The sequence below is a fragment of the Balaenoptera borealis genome, assembly GCF_965194805.1.
Source record: "Balaenoptera borealis genome assembly, chromosome: 12".
NCBI classification, from domain to species: domain Eukaryota; kingdom Metazoa; phylum Chordata; class Mammalia; order Artiodactyla; family Balaenopteridae; genus Balaenoptera; species Balaenoptera borealis.
Genome location: NC_138869.1, coordinates 72,551,348 through 72,574,344, shown reverse-complemented (window position 1 = coordinate 72,574,344; position 22,997 = coordinate 72,551,348). Strand labels below are relative to the sequence as shown.

Genomic DNA, 22,997 nt, shown 5'->3' with positions numbered 1-22,997 from the left:
TTATAACCATGGATTGCATTTTAGGTGCAGTATTTACTATGTTAATTAACATTATAAAATATATCCTTACAAAATTATTGCATATAAACAAATGAGATATATGTATCATTATTTACAAAGCACAAAGGTATTAGGCAGCAACATAATGCAAAATATCAAGAGAACAAAATCAGCATGTGCTCTAAGGAATTTAGAACTTAACAGACGACCTAAGGTGAGTACGAACAGTATGCCTGTGGAGATGAAGGGTACCCTGACTAAAAGGACAGGGAGATAAGGGAAAGTGAAAGTCAGCAGGTGGTATTTGCTTCACTGCATAGGTAGTGTTTTGAGTGTTATCTGAAGCAGTCAGAAAAAGCTAAATATGTTAAATACTGAAAGAAGCAGGTATCTGGCATAGCTAGAAGAGGAATATTAGGTGCTTAGAAAGGAGAGTAACGTGAATCCAAGAAGAATGCTCCTACAAGAAGCCATACAGATGAGCTCACAGAAAATAAGAATAGAGAAGAAACAAAACCAATACCAAAGATAACAAGGAACGGCTAGGTCTAAAAGAGGGAGAGCAGAATAAAGACAGTGGGTTACAGATCATCCTCGTGTGCGATGCCGGAGTTCAAGAAGAGTAGAATGCAGTATTATGCATGATTACGAACAATGTCTTTATTTTACAAAGTTTCTATCCAGAAAGAAAATTCTTCGTATTTATTCCTCAGAATGAGGCAGCAATCATTACAAAGTACATTAAGTGTGTATATTCTTAATACATAGTTTTACTTATGCTCTCCCACTTTAAAACGCAACCCAGATTTTAAATGCATTAAGTCACTGCAGCCTGCCACCCCGAAAAAAAAAAAAAAGGAAAGAAAGAAAGAAAAGGTAATGCTTTTCATCTGACTAACAAAAATCAGACAGGGTACTTGCTCTTTCCTCTCTTCAAATTTTAACCTTTGAAGCAAGTATCTCTGGTTAAGAAAAAATTCCTAATATCAAAACCAAATTCCTTTCCTCTTTCATTAGGTTCAAATCGCTATCAAAGAATTAGTATGACTGAAAAAAAAAATTTTTAATCAACACTTGAATTAAATTATGGACATAAAATTCAACTGTCACAGAATCCAAAGTAATTCCCTCAGTGCAATCTTCCAGAAAGCAGGATTTTAGACGGTTGATATTAGAGAAGATCACCAGAAATTGGAAAGGAGATTCAATGAGCATTTATATCACGATCCAGCAAGATCCTGAATGCCTCACCAAAGAACTATTATATTTCTCTTGTGAACCTCAAACTTCTAATAGCTTGCCTTCTAAAATGCTCTTATTACTAATTTATTGGCTTTGGCTTTTTTAGACCAAAATATGTAGAACTGCAGAAGCTTCTGATCAGCACAACCATAATTAAGTGATACAATTTTAGGCCAGTCCAGTCCTCATAAAAGAAAAAGAGAAATAAGAAATAAAAATTTTTTTTTAATTTAAGCTTGACATTTTAGCCTATGTAGTCTCATTAATATAGTAGTTAAGAGAGAGTTCTGGAGTCAAACTCTTCCGTTACAATCCTGACTGATCTTGGGCGAGTAACTTAGATCTAAGTCTGTGTCGTCATCTATAAAATATAGGTATTACTAATACCTATCTCACAGAGTTGTTAAGGCTGAAAGGAGACAATACATGTAATATTCTTTGAACACTGCTTCACAAATAGAAAATATTCAGTGAAAGTTTTAGTCACTTTTCACATTTGTTTAGGCTTTAAAATGCATTAAAACAACCTAGGGACCTCCATTACCACCTCCAAGAACCTCTAAGGAGTACAGGGACCTGAGATTTTATAATCATGCCCTAATATGTCCCTCCATGACATTTTTAAATTAAATCAATATATGCGCTTTTTACCTGAATTTATGTCTCCCTAAAGATGGCACATTCAGAAAAATATTTTGTCTGTTGATTTCTATCTGGTGGACTTACAGTGGGTTAGAACACTATAAATGGCAAAGAACCATAAAAACCGTATTTCTGTGTGTTTGAGTTTTCTATCCTGAACATACATTACTTTTGTAATCAGAAAAAACAGATGTTGTAAGATTAGTGTTTTCCCTCAATAATTTATTTTGGCAGTCAGGAATTTTTATGCAATCTACTTATTTATCCAAGTGCCTAATAAAATAGATTCTTAGAGGTTTTAGTATTTTCTTCCTACTTCTTACATATTACATTGCTCACAAGCAAAGACTTGGAAACAAAACACATCTACTAAACCATATTATATAAGTAAATTTTATATATCAGAAGTTCCCTTCTAGAGTACAATCTATTTATAATTCAATTGTTTGGACCTCAGAAGTCATTTTCCCTTAAAAAGCAATGTTGTAAGTATGGTTGAAGTTCCCAGATTAAGCCAGAAAGATTATTTAGCCATATTATTCCTGAATTCTAGTAACAGGATTATTGACCTAGGTTTCAAAATCCAGGGTCAAGCCATACAACAGAAAGAAAAAGAAGTTTTTAAAAATCCAGCTTCTTTTTTGAAGCTCAGGAATATCCCTTGGCAATTTTCTTAAATAGGCAGCTTGCTTTGCTATCTTTTGACTGCCCTCTAGTTTGTGCCCCCCTGCTCTCATGTTGACCCTTGTGCCCACCTATTATGGAACTCCATCCAAACCTGGTCTCCCATGATGCAATCTTACCCAGTCCTCTTTTCCCAACTATCCTACCAATGTAAGTGATCACATTTAGGTATGAAATATAGAGTAATATGAATGAACCAACTCACACTGAACCCCTTAATTCTAAGCTGGGGCATTTCTGGTCATATAAAATGAAGTGAAATATTCAGGCCACATCAAAACAGACATTACTGACCTACAAGGGAACCAGGCACAATCAACTTCTCACAACTCTTCTTTTATATTATTCTTTCTAAGCCCACCAGGTTTCGAAAAGTACTAAAACCATCAAAGACATCTACAGTGAAGAAAAGATTAAAAGCAGAGAGTGGACACCCTCTGAGAAACTTAAAAGTTTAGAAAATGCAGTACACAAAGAACATGTGAAATTAAAGAACTATGATTCAGTTTAAATTAACACCAAATGCTAAGGGAACACAAAAATTATGTCTTAAGAGACATTATAAATACAAACGACCCCTGAACTATGTGGGGTCAGGGGCACTGACTCTACGTGCAGTTGAAAATCTCCGTATGATTTACAGTCAGCCATCCGCATCCGGAGATTCAACCAACCGGAGCTTATGTAGTACTGTAGTATTTACTACTGAAAAAAATCTGCATATAAGCAGACCTGAGCAATTCAAACCCGTGTTGTTCAAGGGTCAACTGTGTATGAGTAGGAGGCAGAAAGACATTCCAGGAAGAGAGAAAATGAGAAGGCAAGGAGTTTAGAAAAAGCAAGACAGGTGCATGAGGTGATAAAGATACCACACTGGGTTAAAAAAGGAAAGGAACATGGTTTTGATCTGGAGATATATGGGACCAAGTAGAAAAAAAAGACTTCAAGCAAACAGTACAGTACAGAATTGAACAGACCAAAAACTGGACCACTTCCAGGTAATCCTTTGTTTTGGAGAATGTCCTACATATTGTAGGATGTTTAGCAGCATCCTTGGCCTCTACCCACTTGATGTCATTAACACCTCTCTCCACTAAGTGATAACAACTAAAAATATCTCCGGACACTGTCACATGTCCTCCAGGGGACAAATTCAACCTGCTTTAAAGAGTCAATCTTTAACCAAAAAGCCCCAAACAAAGCAAAAAATATACTAAGCTACGAAAGGAACCAAAACAGGAAATGTGCGACTACGCTAAAACACTAACTGGTCAGGTCCCCGAGCACCTGAGTATTCTAAGAAACCAATTTTTCCTAATAGCTGAAAATCTATCCTTGTAAGTACCAAGTATTTTTTTTTTTCTAATTTTAACTCTCTTGGAAAGATATTTTTATTTTTATATACGACCTTGCCTTCTTAAACAAGAATATCAACGAAAATTTTAACTCTAAGATTCAGGGTCATTGTGAAATCCATTCATAACTGTATTATAGGACTTTGAGATCTTCAGAGAATATTAATAAGTAAGGAACAACAACAGTTTTATGTGGTTCGAAGAAAGTATATGTGGATAAAACTGGGTAATTAGGTAAAACAGTATAGTCTGGAGTCAGGCCAAGGAGTTTGAATTTTATCTCAAAGAGTAAGCACTCATCCTGTTCTTTTGGTGGGTAAATAACATAAACAGGTCTGTTTTCCAAAGATCATAAATGAATGAATGAGAGAAAAGACTAGAACCCAGTAAGAAGCTCCATTTAGACATAACAGGCCAAGCAGAAGGCAGAGGCTGCCTGACCTAGGGTGGCAGTGATGGCAAGGAGGGGGAGAAAAATATAAAATATAGCTGGAAGACCAATTTGGTGAACTACGGGTGGAAAACGGAGGGGATATAAAGGGTCAAAGATGACACTGGCTTCCGGCTACGTAGATATAACTAAGACTGGGAAAACAGTAAAAGAACCTCATTTCCAAGGAAAAAGATAATGAGCGAGATTTGGGTTTTAAGGTCTAGCCTCGTGAACTCAGTAACCTAGGCTTTATTTAAGCAAGTCAAGTTAAATTTCTACTAAATTTCACCCTCAGTGAAGAAAAATAACACACATCCAATTTATTTGTGAAGATTAAATAACACAGTAAAAGCACTTTGGAAAGAACCAGTCTAGTATAAGAAATGACTATTCCTCTTTTTTTTTTTTGTTCCTGGCAAAACTACCACTAAGTACAAGCTTCATGGGGTACCTTCATTTCCCTATCACAAATCTTTCCAATCACCCTAAAATAATTCACATTCAAGCCACCAACAGCTTCTTCCTGGACATTTCTGTTTCACTGTACTGGTTGTTTTATTTTACCACTGTGTTTCACCTCTGCCTTGACATTCTTTACAGCATGTTTTAGGAAAACTACAATAAGGATATTAATTCTGAAAGTTTCTTTTCCATTAACATATTTTTCATCTCTGTGTGTTTATTCTACTCTACCTTGTCTACTCTACTTGCTACTACCCCAGTCCTACTTCAAATCTGCACTACATACTTCAATAGCCTCATAAGCCTCCAACTTTTTCCAAAAAGTTAAAAAAATAATTCACCCCACTACACCCCCCTTCCTCCCCCCCCAAAAAAATCCTCCTGGCTGTGAAGGTCTGACTCATCTGGACAAAAGGGAGAATCACTGAGGTAAATGTGTTTTCCTCTTTGTATTAAGCCTCAAGAGAGAAAAGGGTTGTAGAAAGTTGGAACATCATACTCTCTCCCTCCCAAAAGAACCTCCAAAGCTGACTCAGACTTTGTAAAGAAAATTAGAAGTTTTACAAAGAATAAGAAAGCGTGGGTAGGAAGAAAGGAAGAGAACTCAAAATACAGAAAACTAGATGAGTACAACACACAACCCACCAGAGTTGGTTACATGTTTCACTGGACATGTTTCATGGCCTGTATCTACCATCATGCCCTTCAAGAGTAACTGCCCACCAGAAAAATTCCTGTTTAGATGAAGGACGGATACCAGACACCCCGATAGCAAAAGGAAATCAGAAAACATCCATATGTCGTCAGAGGTGAATCAATCAGATAATCCCTCAAAGGAGCTTTTACTAAAGTTTTCCAAGTGTGGTCCCCAGCGGAGCAGCATCAGCATCCACATCACAAGCAAGGGAACTTGTGGGAAATGCAAATGATTTGGCCCTATTCTAGGAATAGGGCCTAGCGATCAGGTGATTGTGATACACCCTAACGCTTGCCTATTATTAAGATCCTCTGAGCCTCCTTAAATCCCGGTTTATTAAGTATACCATGGAGCTTGCGCTTGGATTAATATGAGATTTCCCTGTATCCTTGAATACCTAGAATAGTGCCTGACACAGAATGCCTGATCAATAAATGTTTGTTGAATGAATGAGTGAATGGCCTTAAAATAAACTTTACCCCTTACTAAACTACTGTTAATGGAATTGTTTCTTGTAACCAAAGAATCTTAATTAGGCAATGTGCATGGGGAGTGGGGGCAGGGTACACACAAGATGGCCAAAGTCATTTATTTGGAGCTAGTACATGGGGACTTAGAGAGAGCTAGAACACTGCTTTGAGAAGAAGAAGCTAAGAAACATACCCTGTCCAAAAGAAAAAGTGAAGGAATTTCAAGGGGCAAAATTGAGAATTTAATAACAGGGTCAAGGAAATTGCAGCTGTAAGGAACTGTGATTTGACCTTGTACAGGCTCTGAGGCCAAAATAGAAAACTGCCATGCTTTTTCAAGAACCTAGGAAGTTAATAAATAAAGACTTTGACCTCTGTCTCAATGAGGAGTGAAAAAGTCTATGTATCTAATGATTTACCTGATCTGTATGTAATTTGTACCTTAAGGTTCCACCACACCATGGAAATAATTTATACCTTTAAACTCTGCTGTAGCTGACGGATCAGGGACACAACCTTCAAAAATAAGAGTGGCCAGACTAAATTCTGAGAGCTCTCAGAAGCAGAATTCTACCCTCTTCCCTATCCCTGTTGATACTCTGAATATTGACAGCAGAAATCTACTCCCAAAAAGGCAAAAGAATAAAACAAAACTAAATGAAACTTTTGGGGGCCCAGGGACAGGGGGCTGTCTCTACTGTCAAACCCCTGAACTCCAATTCTCTGTATGTCACAGAAGGATTCTTCTTTCTCAAATACTGTATTAATAACATTATATGTCCATCAACAGATGAATGGATAAAGAAGATGTGGCACATATATACAATGGAATATTACTCAGCCATAAAAAGGAACGAAACTGAGTTATTTGTAGTGAGGTGGATGGACCTAGAGATTGTCATACAGAGTGAAGTAAGTCAGAAAGAGAAAAACAAATACCGTATGCTAACACATATATATGGAATCTAAAAAAAAAAAAAAAAAAGGTCAGAAGAACCTAGGGGCAAGATGAGAATAAAGACGCAGACTACTAGAGAATGGACTTGAGGATATGGGGAGGGTAAGGGTAAGCTGGGACAAAGTGAGAGAGTGGCATGGACATATATACACTAGCAAACGTAAAATAGATAGCTAGTGGGAAGCAGCCGCATAGCACAGGGAGATCAGCTCGGTGCTTTGTGACCACCTAGAGGGGTGGGATAGGGAGCGTGGGAGGGAGGGAGATGCAAGAGGGAAGAGATATGGGGACATATGTATATGTATAACTGATTCACTTTGTTATAAAGCAGAAACTAACACACCACTGTAAAGCAATTATACTCTAATAAAGATGTTAAAAAATATATATATTATAGTCCCTCAGAGGCCTCCTAATGAGACTACCTTCCAATTGTCTCATAAATCATATTTAAATTACTAACCATGGTCTTTTTTTAAGGGGGGGGTTATTCCACCTCTCTATTTCCCACCAAACCCCCACTTATGCCCTCTACCGCATTAAGTTAACTCTATCACCCATAAGATGCTTCACCCTCACGCAGGCTACATGAAGGCAGGGACTTGTATCCCCAGTGCTTAGAACCATGTCAGGCACAAAATGAACAGTAGAGTATGTGTTAATTGACTGACCCCCCACTCCCACTCCTCATCCCAGTTTTGTTTTGTTTTTTTAATCTCTTTATTAATCTCAGTCTATCCTTCCTCAGAAAAGCTCACCTCTTCCAAAAAGCCTCTCCTGACTGGCTCCAAAGAGCTTCGACTGAAAGAAAACCATCTTGCTTCTGTTAATACTTATGCACAACTATCACTGGTTATGTTTCAATCACCTATGTTTTATTCTTATCTATCTTCCGTTTTTGATAAGATACTCAAGGGCTAAAAGGAAGCCCCTACTGAAGTAGTAAACCTGCCAAGGCTGTGCGCAGGGTGAATGCAATGTTCTCTCTCATGATCCATTGCTCAACTTGCTAATTAGACACAACACAGCCACTTCACCTGCAGCAGGCAGTAGTGGCAGCAGCACAGAGGAGCAGAAGGGAGCAGAGAGGAAGGGATTTGGCAGAGAAAGAGACCACATCTAGATGAGACTATGGGAAAGGAGGGGGGAGGGTAGCAGGACCCAGAAAGTCTCACTCACTCTTTCCTTGGGACCATCATAATCCCTCCCACAAGGCACTTATATCAAGTTATAAGTCCACTGGCTATCCTTCAGGACATTTTCCTGCTATTACCACAACTCTATTTCATCTTAAATATGATGAAGTTTTAAACAAAATCAAAATACTGATGGCACAAGCATCAATTATTAGATGAGGCAAATCATTTGGGGAAGATAAGTGTTTATAAATTACTTACCATCCCCCTTCCCCAAAGAAGGGGTAGGGGAAGGCAGACCAAAAAAAAAAAAGAGAGAGAACTAGCACAAAGCAACTCTAAAAGGACAGCTCTGGCTCTAGGATGTGATGGATCTATACTCCCCACCTTTCCCACCATCTTCACTCCAACTTTCTGGCCATCTGCTGCTACTGCTAAAGGGCAGTAGGAATGTAGAATCTGAGCTAATTCCTTCAACCTGCAAGGCAATTTATTTTAATTACCCAAATAATAAAACACTATTCGCTGATATGCTTTAAGACTTCTGTCAAACCCTGGAGTTGATTTTTTGTTTAAAGATCAACTTCTACAGGAAAACAGGATGTCAAAGAACCTCACTTGTCAAAACTAGATCAAAGTTATAAAAGTTCCATACAAAACAGAAGTTGAAAGGAGGAAGTCGACAGCTTTCTCCTCAACAGTCCTTATCCCCACCTATAATTGTCTTCAGCTTCATGTAACACAAAACTACCAGCGCTAAGGCAGCAAAAACATCCCTCCCCTGTTTTTTCAAACAAGTCTTCATTGGCTCCCTCTTCCGTTTAAAAGTTCCATGGCTAGTTTAAGTTATGACAACTCAAGCAGTTCTATTTCTGTATTTCCTAATTAACAAATTTACCAGAAAAATGATTTTTAACCAAAGCCAGAAAGAGGTTAGCAGAGAGTAATTCATGATTAGGCTACAGAAACAAAAGGAACATTCCACAGAGGCAAACTACCCAGTTTCCCCATTTAGTGCTGCAACTCCAGGAATCTAATGATCCTTCATTTTTTCAAAAATGAAAATGACAGTAAAATTCCCTAGTGTTGACAGCAGGTGATTTTTAACTTCACTGCTGCCTGACAGGCACCTACAGGCTTTACCTGGCCTCAATCTGTCCAGTTTGGAACTGCCAATTAGTCACTTCTCAAAAGCAAATCTCAATGTAAGTCATTAAAACAAAAGTGCTTTTCAAAGCGTCAGATACAATGAATTAGTCAAACTCAGGACGTTAGAACAAAATAAAACTTGGGTGCCCAATCCAGGCTGCAACTGTCAAAGCCAAGTGACAAAAGAACATCGTTCCAGAGCAAAGAAAGGATCAAATTCTCAAAACAGTTGTGATACATATAGTGCTCCTCTTACATACAAATACTCTTAAATACCGCAGCAATTGAACAGGTGTCTTCATTGGTAAGCTTAGCCTTTCTCAACTGAGGTTCCACAGGACAAAATTAAGCACTAATGCCCTAAGGCACAGGTTGGCAAACCTTTTCTGTAAATATTTTAGGCTTTTCAGACCACATGGTCTCTGTCACTATTCAATTCTGCCATTGGAGCTTGAAAGCAGCTGCCAACAGTTAAGTAAATGAATGAGGTAACTGTTCCAATGAAACTTTACGGACACTGAAGTTTGAATTTCATACAATATTCACAGAATTATTCTCTTCTGCAATGATTTTAAAACATAAAGCGATTCTTATAAAAAATTTCTTAGTTCTTTGGCTAGATTTAGCTCTGAGCAGTAGTTTGTCAACCTACTCCCTAAGCCATCCTTTGTATTAATAGATTAACTTCTCTCTTATGCACGCAGAATGATACTAATTACACACCATACTACAGAGAATTGAGAAATAGTCACTCAAATCATTTTTTCCGTGTCTATAGTGCTCTGATTGTCTAATAGAGTAATACTCTGTCTAGTATGAAGCTAACTGATAAGATTTTGTTAGCACTTGTTAACTTGGGCAAATAACTTTACACAAGTTAAAAGTTACTCTTCTTAAAGTCTCAAAATATAAAAAGGAACTTTCACATCCAGTATATTGCCGATGGATAACAGAAACCAAACTGTTGTAAATTAAATCTCTGGTTAACATATTGCTAGAAATAATAAAGAAATTCTTTTAGTAAAGCCCAGAATTCAATTATCATCTTTCAATCCATTTTGTATCTTCAGATCCTGTTTCTTCTTAAAGCAGAACCTACCTGAATAAAAATCACAAACATAAATTACAGGATTGTCTCAGACAATTAAGTAACTAGATTTGAGTTCTAGCTCCACCTCTTTCTAGATAAGTGAGCTTGAGCAAGTTCCATACTCTCTTTACTCATCTGTTAAGGAGAGGAAATATCTGCAACCCTTCAAGAGAAGTCAAAAGTATACAATTAAACTTAGGCAGAACAGTTTGTATAGTGCTATAGAAATATCAGTTGCCATTATTAGGTGCTCAGTAACTTTCTTCATATTATCATCTTCTACCTTTTTATAACACTCCAGTGTTAGTTTCTGCTCAGCCTCAGGTTTAGTGGAATACTGTGCACCTAGTAGTACATCTCATTCAACACATAAAATTTAGGCAAAGCATAAGCAATAAGCAATAAAGATGACTGAGATGGTCTCAGCACTCAAACAGTTTAGAATGAACGCAAACACGTACACGTGATAAGTCAGTGCTGTAAGAGGAACAAATGAAAACGAACATGAATACTGTGGAATGAGAAAAAGTTTCACAGGTAGTTAATAAGGGCCTCGGTATATGATGCGAGAGATACTGTAACAGAGGGAACTGCAAAAGCACAGATACAGAGGGGTAAGAGAACACTCCACACACCCCAGAATACAGGGCAGTTCAAGTTCTAAAACAAATTACAAAAGGAGAATTTCATTTTTAAAATCCAACCAGGAAAAGAAAAACCTTCCCATTAAGTCTCTAAAAAGTAAGCATCTTGAAGGATAAGCAAGGGGGCTCATTTTAAGCCAGAGTTGGAAAAATTATGAACCATGCTAGCTTCAACCCACTTCATCATCATTTCCCAAAGCACTTTACAATGTCTAAGAAGATACGTTTAGGGCTTCCCTGGTGGCGCAGTGGTTGAGAATCTGCCTGCCAATGCAGGGGACACGGGTTCGAGCCCTGGTCTGGGAAGATCCCACATGCCACGGAGCAACTAGGCCCGTGAGCCACAACTACTGAGCCTGCGCGTCTGGAGCTTGCGCTGCGCAACAAGAGAGGCCGCGATAGTGAGAGGCCCACGCACCGCGATGAAGAGTGGCCTCCGCCTGCCGCAACTAGAGAAAGCCCTCGCACAGAAAAAAAAACGAAGACCCAACACAGCCAAAAATAAATAAAGAAATAAATAAAAATAAAGGAATTCCTTTAAAAAAAAAAAGTGAAGATTTAAAAAAAAAAAAGATCCTATTAAAAAAAAAAAAAAAAGAAGATACATTTAGAGAGGACTGAGTTACAGAAAAGGGATGTCTGGCCTAGCAAGTCTCTGAGGAAGTGGGGACTGGCATACCTGTCTCCCTTGATGATGCATGCAATATATCAACCTGCTTCAAAAACCATTTTCTTAAATTCTGCAAGTTATCACCGTTCTCAGTAAGAAAAAGCAATACAGCAATTCTTAAAAGAGTAAGTTACATACGTTTCCTCGAGGGGAGTGGGGACTAGGAAATCTTACGTTCTTCCTCTAGAGTTTGTTTTCTTACTTACATCATTAAAAACCTTTCCTGTAAACAAATTTTATTCATGTTTTCTACCCCTTTACCACCAACAACAAAATTAATTTACCTTGGAACTGTGCCTAAGCATGGTAAATTTTAACCCAGAAGACTAATGAGTAATAAGAAGGGTGTTCTGTAATTATTACCTCTCCCTCTCAAGACTGCCACTGCATCAGCCACGCCACCAGTAGAAGATTAAAAATGGCCCCCAACTCTCTGCTAGGCCTCTGATTGAGAGATGCAGTCCAATCCCCATCCCCACTCCTGCCCCCTTGAATCTGGGCAGGTAACTGCTTTGACCATTACAAGATGGAAGAAGTGATGCTACACCAGTTTCCAGATGAGCCTGTCAACTGTGAGAAATAATAATAAATTGCTTTTTTAAGGCCCTAAATTTTAGAGTAGTTTGCTAAGAAGCACCAGGTAACTGGAACAGCCACCACGTCTCAGCTCCAGCTTTCAGGGCTTTCACCACACCACAACCAAAATACTGTTTCACTTATAAAAGGAAACAAAAACTCAGAAGTTACAACGTATTGGACAGGTTTCTAACAATATGCTGTCAACTCTCAGAGCATAAAAAAGACAACCAAAGTGTCCTAATTCCTCCTAAGAAATGCAAAATGACCTAACATCAGTCAAGTTCCTCTGAAAGGTTATAAAAATCAAACTCCTTGAGTATACCCAAGTGATGCATTGATTCTTTACACCAAAGAAAACCCTCTGGTCTGGAAGGTTAGATACCAGGAAGTAGTCATCTCCGGAAAGTAGTATTTAAAAAGGAAGTGGGGCCTTTTTCACAACGGGTTTGCCGCCAGGACACAGGTGTCGTGAAAACCACCGCTAAACCTAAGCAAAAATGGGAAAGGAGAAGACCCACATCAACATCGTTGTCATTGGACACGTAGATTCCGGGAAGTCTACCACTACTGGCCATCTGATCTACAAATGTGGTGGGATCGACAAGAGAACCACTGAAAAGTTCGAGAAGGAGGCTGCCGAGATGGGAAAGGGCTCCTTCAAGTATGCCTGGGTCTTGGACAAACTGAAAGCTGAACGCGAGTGTGATATCACCACTGATATCTCCCTATGGAAATTCGAGACCAGCAAGTACTATGTGAACATCACTGATGCCCCAGGACACAGAGACTTCATCAAAAATATGATTACAGGCACATCCCAGGCTGACTGTGCTGTCCTGACTGTTGCTGCTGGTGTTGGTGAATCTGAAGCAGGTATTTCCAAGAATGGGCAGACCCGTGAGCATGCCCTTCTGGCCTACACTCTGGGTGTGAAACTAATTGTTAACAAAATGGATTCCACTGAGCCACCCTACAGCCAGAAGAGATACGACGAACTGTTAAGGAAGTCAGCACCTACATTAAGAAAATTGGCTACAACCCCGACACAATAGCATTTGTGCCAATTTCTGGCTGGAATGGTGACAACATGCTGGAGCCAAGTGCTAACATGCCGTGGTTCAAGGGATGGAAAGTCACCCGTAAAGATGGCAATGCCAGCGGAACCACAATGCATGAAACTCTGGATTGCATCCTGCCACCAACTTGCCCAACTGACAAGCCCTTGCCTCTGCCCCTCCAGGACGTCTACAAAATTGGTGGTACTGGCACTGGCACTGTCCCTGTGAGTCGAGTGGAGACTGGTGTTCTCAGACCTGGCATGGTGCTCACCTTTGCTCCAGTCAACGTGACAACTGAAGTGAAGTCTTTCGAAATGCACCATGAATCTTTGAGTGAAGCCCTTCGTGGGGACAATGTGGGCTTCAATGTCAAGAACATGTCTGTCAAAGATGTTAATCGTGGCAATGCAGCTGGTGACAGCAAAAATGACCGACCGATGGAAGCAGCTGGCTTCACAGCTCAGGTGATTATCTTGAACCACCCAGGCCAAATAAGTGGCGGATGTGCACCTGTGCTGGATTATCACACAGCTCACATTGCTTGCAAGTTTGCTGAGCTGAAGGAGAAGACTGATCGTCGTTCTGGGAAAAAGCTGGAAGATGGCCCCAAATTCTTGAAATCTGGTGATGCTGTCATCGTTGATATGGTTCCTGGCAAACCCATGTGTGTTGAGAGCTTCTCTGACTATCCTCCTCTGGGCCATTTTGCTGTTCGTGACATGAGACAGACGGTTGCTGTGGGTGTCATCAAAGCAGTGGACAAGAAGGCAGCTGGAGCTGGCAAGGTCACCAAGTCTGCCCAGAAAGCTCAGAAGGCTAAATGAATATTATCCCCAATACCTGCCACCCCAGTCTTAATCAGTGGTAGAAGAACGGTCTCAGAACTGTTTGTCTCAATTGGCCATTTAAGTTTAATAGCAAGAGACTGGTTAATGATAACAATGCATCGTAAAACCTTCAGAAGGAAAGGAGAATGTTTTGTGGACCACTTGTTTTGTCCGTGGCAGTTTTATTAGTTTTTAAAATCAGTACTTTTTAATGGAAACAACTTGACCAAAACTCTGTCACAGAATTTGAGACCCATTAAAAAAGTTTAATGAGAAAAATAAAAAAAGGAAGTGGGTAAGAAACAACTTTCATTTTATGCTATATACAACTCTGAATTGCTTAAAATAAGCATGTAATACTTTTAAATTTTTAAAAAGATATTTCCTTTGAAAAAAAATCATTGTAGTCCTAACAACTTTTAAATGCCTTTTTGGTGCACTAAGATGATGGCAAATGCCATTCTTAGCTATGCTTTCACAGAATGAAAGATGGTATCAGCCCCCAAACAGATACCTATTTTTAACAATGAGTAGACCCTGGGCTCTAACTTATTTCTCTTTCTCATCCCACCAGCCACATTCTCCTGCACAGTATGGCACTTCCAGTTAGCACAGTGCCCAGCAAAGGGAGGAGGACTGTGAAAGTGGAAACTGCTTTGACTTCCTTCTTTCAAGCTTTGACAGGTACTAGGTAAAAAGAGAACAGTTTCAGAACTTCCCCCCATGCCTCCAGCAACTCTGTGCTAGGCCTCCTTGCAAACCATTTCCCATGGTGTTCTCCTCTTGAGGCCTCTGCCATACTCCCAAACCCAAAAAAATTAGCAACACGGCTGGATGCATATGAAAAAGATTGGCAAAAAGTCAAACCAGAAAGATGAGGGGCTGAAAAAAAACGAAAATAGTTCCTCCCCTGAATATCTTTAAGTTTTCATAAACTATCCACATCTCTAACCTATTCTCTTTAGACCGATTCCTTGCTCCTAAGAAATTCCATCAGGAAACAGATAAAGGAAAGATGAAATTCAGAACATTTTGCTCTGCTTCTGGTTATTAATGTCAAGTAAAGAACCAAGGTGGAAAGTAAATAACCACAAGAAAATTTACAAGTTTTTGAAATTATCACAGGTTTTGTTAGGTTCTTCTCTGACGTATCATTAAGCGTTGAGGACTCACTGTTAGCTATAAGCACTTGCAAGCGCCCTTCCCAACCCTCAGTTTATCAGCAGATTCCCTAAAAGGATAGAAACAAAGGTTCAGCAAGTTCCAACTAGCAATATTTCTTCCAAAACATCATTTATTAGAGTCTTATGATCTCAGATTCAAGTTATTCCACTTACTAAACCCTAATATTCCAATTTAGTTTCTCTCAGAGGAAAACACACAATACACAAATCAAGATGAAATATGAACTGATAAATGAGTTCTATAAAAACTTGATAAACAAAGAATAATATAAGTACGGTTTATCAAATTTAGATGTTAAAAAAAAAGATTAGTCAAAAATGACCAAAGGATCACCCATGCTAAATATATTAATAATACAGAGCAACTTGAAGAGCAAGAGATTGAGGAGAGGGAATCATGTAGTGTTATTTTTAAAGTAGTATAACACGTGCAAAGTTAAGAGATAATCTTATTACACCCAGCATTAGTTAGACATCTATTAACTTTTGGGATATGTTCCAATCTTTTTTTTGTTTTGTTTTGTTTTAAGAAACTACAAGGATCCATACTGATGGTAGAAAAATTATCAGAGCTTTGTGTTAAAGAAACATGGGATGTCTGATCCAGAGAAGAAAAGGAAAAGAGGTCTCGTTTACCAACGATTGTTGGATATATTAAAGGTTTTTTTAATGAGAAAAATGCCAAGTAACTGCAAAACAGGCTCAAATGTCAAGTCATTAGGCAAACATGGTCTCTGAACAAGAATACAGTGGACCACAAAGTTCCCAAAACAAAACTCTCATATTAGCTCTCAGTGTTGCCTTTGGCTTCAGGGATACAGGCAGGACTTGACAAAACTGGACCACAAGTGAGGACAGGCACACTTTTGTTTAAAAAGCAAATCACCTTAACAGTCAGTAGACAGTGGGCTAAAGGCACTAAGATTTTAAAAAAATCATCCCCTAGTAGAAATCAACACATAATGGATCAGATGGTTTTGCAACTGGGGTGCACAAAGGGCTAGGGTATCTCACAAACCGTATCTAAAATCAAATCAAGGCAACTAGAAAAAACAAGGCTGGAATACAAAGTTACCTAAGAAAATTACAATCAATTCTAGCCCATTTCCTGATGTCAGGTAAGAATGCTTGTTGATAAGTGACTCTTGTACTTATAATTTAAAAAGCAAATTAGGATATCTGTAAAACAGGAGAACAGAGAAACAAAATAGTGGTATATTCACACAATAGAAACTATTAAAAAATACACAATAAAAAGGAACAAACTACTGATATACCCAAGACTGATGAATATCAAAAACATTACACTGAGTCAAGGAAGCCTTACAAAGAGTACATGCATACCCTGATTCTATTTACATGACTTCCAAATCAGGCAAAACTGATCTACAGTAGGAAAAAAATTTTTCCCAGGGAGGGAAGAACAGGGAGCAGAATGACTGGAAAGAAACATGAGGGAACTTTTCACAGTGCGAGTACAATATAATAAATACAGTATATACAGTATGATGTACATCTTGATAGAGGTTTGGGTTACACAGATAAGTACATGTGTCAAAACTCATCAAACAGTATACTTAAGGTTTTTCTGTTTTCCACTCAAAAATGTACTTCAAATTTTTTAAAAAGTTAAAAAGTTAATAATATGCATGTTGAAATATTTGGGAGTAAACGTACCGATGTCTGCAATTTACTTGGAAAATAAAAAAATAAGACAGCGGAGTAGAAAGCAAATAAAGCAAAATATTACAGAATCTGGGTGGTAGGTAAACAGGTGTACAATTTGTGTACAAGTCTTTAATTTTTGTTTTTCATGATAAATAATTATTTCATGATAAAATGTTAGGGAAAAAAAGAAAATTAGATACTAGAAAAACAGTCTCTTTCCATTAAGCTATTACTCAAAGAATGTAAGGCTCATTTGGAGCCTCTTCTTTGGAATAGGGACTATCATTACCCACCTTCATTACTGGAGTAAAATATTTACTCAAGACCATCCAGTTCCCTCTGTGCTGATTCTTCTATCATCCAACAACCTTCTAACCAATTACTGTTCCTCAAGTATCCTGAATTCACAAAAGGGATGCTCTGGACTGAGGCAAACATATAAAAGCATTATAGTCACAGATGAAGTACAGCCTAAAAAGCTTTTAATCAATTGGTTCCGTGCTTTATTAATGTAATTAATCTTCCTCTCATCTCTGGTTTTTCTAATCAACTGGTCTCTTACAAGTCTGGTTAGCATAATTACCTCCCCAAAAGTCTTAGGAAACCTTCAATATAAGTTTCTAGTTTGGGAAGCAAAGGACCAGGCCATAGACAGCAATGTCTCAAAAACAGACGCCAAGACTTCCCTGTGGGCGTAGTGGTTGAGAATACGCCTGCCAATGCAGGGGACACGGGTTCGATCCCTGGTCCAGGAAGATCCCACATGCCGCAGAGCAACTAAGCCTGTGTGCCACAACTACTCAGCCTGTGCTCTAGAGCCCGCAAGCCACAACTACTGAGCCCATGTGCTGCAACTACTGAAGCCGACGCACCTAGAGCCCATGCTCCGCAACAAGAGAAGCCACCACAATGAGAAGCCTGCGCACCTCAATGAAGAGTAGCTGCACTCGCCGCAACTAAAGAAAGCCCGCGCGCAGCAACAAAGACCCAACGCAGCCAGAAATAAATTGATTAGTTTTTTTTAAAAAGTAAGTGTAAATTTGTAATTTAAAGGAAAAAAAAAAAAAAACACAACACCAACCCTGTGAAGGTAACCATGCCTGAAACAGACAGTTGGTTTTCTCACCTGTAAAATTCCGATATCTGTCCTGCCCAAAACAGGCTTGTGAGGATAAATAAGATAACATACATGAAAGCATTTTAAAAATAAAGTTCTACACAAGTGTTATATATTATTATGATTCCATGATGTTACTAACAACCTCTCAAAACCACCTGTGTTGCTGGACAAATAAGGAAAGAATTATTTAAACAGGTTATTACCATAAAGGAATAAGGTCACTTAAGAGAACTTTCCAGTACAAACACCTGACCCACAGTGATTAGTGTTAACTCACAGATATCTCTATGAGTCAAGAACTACTATCCCCCATTTACAACAGGTCTTTTGGTCTCACCCACATTCAAGTACACAAAGTAATAGGGGAGACAGACATTGTAGAGTTTAATGGCTTACTGGCATTATTCTAGGAGTGCTACTAAATACCTCCTGCAAATCCAAGGTTCACAACACTACTAAACAATTAAAAAGGCCCTAATTCAAGCAGCTATCACCAAGTAAATTATCTTGTCCATTTCAAACAGATTCCCCATGAAGATCAGCAGCAGCACCTAAGGCTTTATATCACGACCTCATCGTGGTTTTGAAAATAAATTTCTCCTAATCCCTACAGCTACTCACCAGATTCAGCATAACTTTAAGATTATTCATTTCAGGCTATCATCAAAAAGTCTACAAACAATAAATGCTGCAGAGGATGTGGAGAAAAAGGAACCCTCGTACACTGTTGGTGGGAATGTAAATTGGTGTACCCACTGTGGAAAACAGTATGGAGGTTCCTTAAAAAACTAAAAGTAGGGACTTCCCTGGTGGCACAGTGTTAAGAATCTGCCTGCCAATGCAGGGGACATGGGTCCGAGCCCTGGTCCGGGAAGATCCCACATGCCGCAGAGCAACTGAACCCGGGTGCCACAACTACTGAGGCTGCGTTCTAGAGCCTGCGAGCCACAACTACTGAAGCCCATGCACCTAGAGCCCATGCTCTGCAACAGAAGCTACCGCAATAAGAAGCCCGCGCACCGCAACAAAGAGCAGCCCCCACTTACTGCAACTAGAGAAAGCCCACGCACAGCAACGATGACCCAATGCAGCCAAAAATAAATTAATTAAAATAAATTTTAAAAAATAAAATAAAAGTACAACTACTGTATGATCCAGCAATTCCAATCCTCGCTATACAGTGGGAAAAAATGAAAACTTTAATTCGAAAAAATCCATGCACCCCAATGTTCATAGCAGCACTATTTATAGCTGCCAAGACATGGAAGCAACCCAAGTGCCCATCAACAGAAGATTGGCTTAAGAAGATGTGATATATATATATATATATATATATATATATATATATATATATATACATATATATATATATACATACACACATATATATATTATAAATATATATAAAATATATATGTATATATGTAATGGAACATTACTCAGCCATAAAAAAAATTGCCATTTATAGCAACATGAATGAACCTAGAGAATAAGTCAGAGAAAGACAAATAAATATGATATCATATATGTGGAATCTAAAAAATAATACAAATGAATCAATATACAAAACAGAAACAGGCTCAGACAGAAAACAAACTTACGTTACCAAGGGGAGGCAGAGGGGAAGGACAAATTAGGAATATGGGATTAACAGATATTTTATACTTAAAATAGATAACCAATAAGGATTTACTATATAGCACAGGGAATTATACCCAATACCTTATAATAACCCATAATGAATATAATCTGCAAAATAAAAAAAGATTACTCATTCAAATGGGAAACAGTACCATACTTGAAGACAGGGTCATCTGCAGAAAACTGAGACATACTTAAGAGTACAATTTCTCTCCCTCTCAAAAAAAAAAAAAAAATTTTCTCTCCCTCTCCTTTTTTTTAAAATAGTGATTGAAGAGGAAAAAATAAACTTTCTTTTAAAAATTTTAGTTTAAGCCTAAAATTCTAGTCTCAAAGTTTATAATCACCACATACCCTGTGGACAAAAGAAACAAAAAGAAAAAGGGGCCAATTAAAGTTTATCCCAAGGCCTTCATCATTCGTTATTTACTGATTAGTTATAATGTGCTCAGCACCATTATAAATTACAAAAGATACAAAAATGTATCCTTTATACAACCCTATAATAACAGAAATCTAGTAAGAGGCAGGAAATGCATACTAATTCCCTTGGCCAATTTTTCCAAGGATCGACAAAGGCTCTTCTTTGTCCCACAAGCAATTCAACTGTACAAAAAAAATTAAAAATAAAGATGAAAATATTTAAACCCTTGCTCTTCAACACAGCAATGGCCCACCTAAAACAAGAGTTAACAAATTGTGGACATAAGTTATCTTTCATATCAGAATCTGAATACAAAATACCATTTAAAGCTCTTTTTTGACTCAGCAGGGCTCCCACAAAACACACATTTAAAAGCCAAGCCCAGCCAAAGTCCTTGTAACATTTGGGAGGGAAAGTCTAAATTTCAAATGTTTAAATGGAAGTAAAGATGGCATGCTATATGTGAATAGAATGTGACAAATATTAAATGCAGTCCAGCTACTTGCATTTAATCTTCTACATAAAGGAATTACCACTACTTACCAAGTAGCTTAGAGTGGAAGTGTAGCATAGTGAGAGGAATACAAGCTCTAAAGAGTCAAGCCACTGATTTGCTATGCAAAATCTTGGAAAACTGACTAAGCTTCAATTTCCTTATCTGTAAAACAGGAAACCACTATTTCACAACCACACAATTCCTATGAGGATTAGGAAAATAATACATATAAAGTGACAGTCATCCTGTAAATGGTAGCAACTGTTACTGCTTCCAGTATTAATGTATATTTGAGCTACTACCTTAAAAAAAAAAAAGACTGAAACAAAAAGAAATAAGAAAATACTGAGATGAAAACAATATACCAAAATTTACAGGATGCAGTTAACGGAGTGCCTAGAGGGAAATTTATACCTGTCTATGCCTATATCAAAAAAGAAGAAATCTCAAATCAAACTAATCTTCCACCTTAAAACATGAGAAAAAGAGCAAATTAAACGTAAAGAAAGCAGAAGAAACGAAATAATAAAGCTGAGCAGAAAGTAATGCTATAAAAAAAGAGAAAAACTATAAATGAAATTAAAAGTTGGTTCTTTGAAAAAAATCAACAAAACTGACGAACTTTTAGCTGGACTGACCAAGAAAAAACAGAGAGAAGACCCAAATTATTAAACTCAAGAATCAAAGACAGGATATCACAACCACTGCTACAGACAATTAAAAAGATATAAGGGAAGATGACTTTTATGAAATGGATAAATTTCTAGAAAAACACAAAGTACTAAAACTCACAAGAAAAATTAGAAAATCTGAATAGACCTACAAGTAAGGAGATGGAATTGGTAATTTTAAAACTTTCCACAAAGAAAAGCCCAAGCACAGATGGATTCACTGATGAATTTTACCAAATATTTAAAGAAGAATGAATACCAATTCTTCACACTCTTCCCAAAAAATGGAAGAGGAGGGAACACATCCCAATTCAATCTATGAGCCCAGTATTACTTGATACCAAAACCAGACAAAGATATCACAACAAAAGAAAACTAGAAACCAAAATACCATATCGTCACAAAAATCCTCAATAAAATACTAGCAAACCAAATCCAACAACAAATAAAAAGGATTATACACTAAGACCAAATAGGATTTATCCCAGAAATGCAAGGCTGGTTTAGCATCAGAAAATTAACCAAACTAATAGATCATGTAGTGAAAGATTAAAGGACAAAAAACCGCATGACTGTCTCAATTAGACAAAGAAAAAGCATTTGACCAAATCCAATACCCCTTCATGAAAATAAAGAAATAAACTCAACAAACTAAGGATACAAAGGAACTTCTTCATCCTGATGAAAGGGATTTACAAAAAAGCTAAAATCATCACCACTGCTAACTTCATTACTTAATGGTGAAAGACTGAAAGCTTCCCCCTAAGATCTAGAACAAGACAAGGATGTCTGCTTTCATCATTTCTATTTAACTTTGTATTACAAGTTCTTGGCAGGGCAATTAAGCAAGAAAACGAAATAAAAGTCATCCAGATTGGGGGGAAAAAAAGAAGTAAAACTATCCCTATTTGCAAATGACATGATCTTGTATATAGAAACATCCTAAGGAATTCACTAAAAAATTACTGGAGCTAAGAAGTTCAGCAAGTTTGCAGGATACAAGAACAACACACAAAAATCAATTGTATTTCTATATGCTATCACTGCACAATCTGAAAATGAAATTAAGAAAACAATTCCACTTATGAGTATCAAAACAAATAAAATAGGTATAAATTTAACAAAGAAGTGCAAGCCTTCTACACTGAAAACTATAAAACATTGTTGAAAGAAATTGAAGACATAGGACTTCCCAGGTGGTCCAGTGGTTAAGACTCTGCCTTCCAATGGAGGGGGCATGGGTTCGATCCCTGGTCAGGTAACTAAGATCCCACATGACACGTGGTGTGGCCAAAAAAAAAGTAAAAGAAATTGAAGACACAGATAAATTAAAAGATATCCCAACATTCAAGTGTAGGAAGGCTAAATACTGTTAACATGGCAACAGTCCCCAAATTTAACCTAAGAGATGCAATGCAATCCCTTATCAAATTCCTAGCTGGTTTTGCAGAAATTGACAAGCTGATCCTAAAATTCATATGGAAATGCAAAGGACCCAAAATACTAAAAACAATCTTGATAAAGAAGAACAAAGTTGGAGGAATCATACTTTCTGATTTCAAAACTTACTAGAAAGTAAGTATTCAAGACAGTGGGATATAGGCATCAATGGAATAAAACTGTGAGTCCAGAAGTAAACTTTTACATTTACAGTTAACTGATATTTGACAAGGGTGCCAAGACAATTCAATGGGGAA

The 22,997-nt window shown here is 37.7% G+C and overlaps 1 protein-coding gene and 1 pseudogene across 2 annotated transcripts in view; one reads left to right on the top strand and one right to left on the bottom strand.

Moving 5' to 3' along the window:
• Nucleotides 1-22,997, bottom strand: part of ZFAND3 (zinc finger AN1-type containing 3) — a 314,683-nt gene that overhangs the window by 267,833 nt on the left and 23,853 nt on the right. The window lies entirely within an intron of this gene.
• Nucleotides 12,634-20,116, top strand: LOC309608253 (elongation factor 1-alpha 1 pseudogene; annotated as a pseudogene). Its single transcript has one exon. The product of its transcript is annotated as an elongation factor 1-alpha 1 pseudogene (transcript).